The sequence below is a fragment of the Bison bison genome, unplaced genomic scaffold, assembly GCF_000754665.1.
Source record: "Bison bison bison isolate TAMUID 2011002044 unplaced genomic scaffold, Bison_UMD1.0 scf7180017864252, whole genome shotgun sequence".
In the NCBI taxonomy this organism is placed as follows: domain Eukaryota; kingdom Metazoa; phylum Chordata; class Mammalia; order Artiodactyla; family Bovidae; genus Bison; species Bison bison.
Window position 1 is genome coordinate 2,559,179 of NW_011494824.1, and position 2,980 is coordinate 2,562,158.

A 2,980-nucleotide genomic window follows, 5' to 3' on the forward strand; every position below is an offset into this window, starting at 1 on the left:
TAAACCTTCTAAAAACAGGTTCCTTAGAAAAGTTAGAAAACCATTAGTATAAGTATAGTGGGCTGATTAGAAATTGTATTGGTGAAGGGTTTTTCATTTATTGAGCCAATGTTTGCTGCTAAGTCTCCATATCTCCTGCCCTTACACACATTAATGAATATATAAAAGAAATAAGTATTAACCTTTGATATTAATCACGTTAGACCTTAGGCTAGGTAAATTCTTTCCTTAACTAAAACCCACTACACCCTCACCCTATAGGAATGTAACTTTATTTGGGTAGCATCTGTTTTAAGAATAATCACCCCTGGAGAAATAAGTGTCCTGGTTGACTGACCGCTGTCACAAGGAGAGGGTCATAAATTGTCAGCAGGCCCCCTGGCCAGAAGATGATGTAACACCCCTAAGACCTCTGTATACATTTGTATGAAGCACCTGACTTTGATAAAAGTCAGGACTGCTGACCCCACGTGACTTTTGCATAACATCTCAGTGTATAAAAGTAGACCATGGAAAATAAAGAATTGGGGTCAGTTCCTCAAAAGACTGGTCTCCCCATGTCTCTCTCTCTCTCTCAAACTCTGGCTGAGTCTCCATCTGGAGTGCAGAGCCCGCCATGCTTACTAATTATGCCTGGGCTTCTAAGATCCGACCAGGGAGGCCTCAGTGTCTCCTCTCCTTCGGGAGAACGGAAGGATGCCTGCAGCCTACGTAAGTGGTGCAAACTTCTTGTCTTGAAGTTTTATTGGTTTCCCACGTAAACCAAGCTACTCAGCTTTTCTCCACTGAGTTTTCCTGCTGAGCTATCCTCATTCTATTACTCTTTATATCTCTAATTAATATCTAATTGAAGCTATTGTATCCTGATCCTCGCCAACGCTGTCCCTGCTTCAAACTCCCTGGATCAGCCGGGGCTGGACCCTGGCAGCAGGCCTCCCTTGTCCATCACCAACTCCCGGAGTTTACTCAAACTCATGTCCATCGAATTGGTGATGCCATCCAACCATCTCATCCTCTGTCGTCCCCTTCTCCTCCCGCCTTCAATCTTTCCCAGCGTCAGGGCCTTTTCCAATGAGTCAGTTCTTCACAAAGTATTGGAGTTCTGGCCAAAGTATTGGAGTTTCAGCTTCAACATCAGTCCTTCCAACGAACATCCAGGACTGATTTCCTTTAGGATGGACTGGTTGGATCTCCTTGCAGTCCAAGGGACTCTCAAGAGTCTTCTCCAACACCACAGTTCAAAAGCATCAATTCTTAGGAGCTCAGCTTTCTTTATAGTCCAACTCTCACATCCATACATGACTACTGGAAAAACTATAGCCTTGACTAGACGGACCTTTGTTGGTAAAGTAATGTCTCTGCTTTTTAATATGTCATAACTAGTTGGGTTAATATGTCATAACTGTCTAGTTTGGTCATAATTTTTCTTCCAAGGAGTAAGCATCTTTTAATTTCATGGCTGCAGTCACCATCTGCAGTGATTTTGGAGCCCCTCAAAATAAAGTCTGTCACTGTTTCCACTCTTTCCCCATCTATTTGCCATGAAGTGATGGGACCTGATGCCATGACCTTCGTTTTCTCAAAGTTGAGCTTTAAACCAACTTTTTCACTCTCTTCTTTTACTTTCTTCAAGAGGCTCTTTAGTTCTTCTTCACTCTCTGCCGTAAGGGTGGTGTCATCTGCATATCTGAGATTATTGATATTTCTCCTGGCAATCTTGATTCTAGCTTGTGCTTCATCCAGCCCAGCGTTTCTCATGATGTACTCTGCATATAGGTTAAATAAGCAGGGTTAAATATAACGTATGTTATAGGGTCAGCCAAAGCTGCTGAATAAACCATTTTCCCCTTCACCTGTTCCTCATCTTAATTCATCAGAGGTGAGAATCCTCATCCTAATGCCACAGCACACCAAGGGTTCTCATCACTTTACCTACCACTGGAAATGAAATTCTTGTTACTATCTGATGGGTAAATAATCCAGTTCCAGAAAACCATCTTGAGGTTTGGAGATTCATAGGTTTTAAGTTTCTGCTTTCTAGGGCCACTCTGGTATCTACTTTTTAAACTTGGGTTCCCTAAATTCAGGGGCTTCCCTGGTGGCTCAGACAGTAAAGAATCTACCTGCAATTCAGGAGACCTAGGTTCAATCCCTAGGTTGGGAAGATCCCCTGGAGAAGGGAATGGCTACCTCCTCCAGTATTCTTGCCTGGGGAATCCTAGGGTGAGAGGAGCCTGGCAGGCTGCAGTCCATGGGATTGCAAAGAGTTGGGCACAATGGAACGATACCACTCCCTAAATTAGTAACTAAAACAAAAACTAGGGTGCAGGTAGCTTGAGAGGTAACCACAGGATGATGGGGAAGCATGGAGAGTAATAAGAGAAATGTGTGCCAGAATAAAGAGTCTTTGTTTTGTTAACTGTAAGTAATTGTGTGCCTTTCAAATAATGTTTTCATTTTATATTTATAATCGTGAGTGTAACAAAAGGTATTCCCACATGGTGAACTGTTTTCGACCCTCACCTCTAGGTTTTTCAGACCCAACTTCTTCATTTTTTTAACTTTACCATTTTCTGTCAGTTAATGTGAGGAAAATGTTACTATAGACTTTATTTCATTGGTTGACTTTTGGCTTGAAGACTCAGGAAGTATTTTAAACTTACCTTTGAAACGTAACATTTTCACTACCCCTATATATATGAGTGTGAGTCTCTTTTGGCTTGAAACAGTGAGCTAAGCTTGGAGTTTATCCTGAAGGCATGCAAGAGAGGTACATAGTAAGATTTATATTTTAAGCATACCACTTCAGGGAAGGATGTGGGATGTGTTGGGGAAAAAAAACCTACTAGAGACAAGTAGACCAATATTGCAATATTGTGGACCAAAACTGAGATATTTTTAAGATTCAACCAATTCATCATGTAGCAGAAAATAATAAGCAAGAGAAAGGATGGATGACGTAATTGGTACATGTAACCAC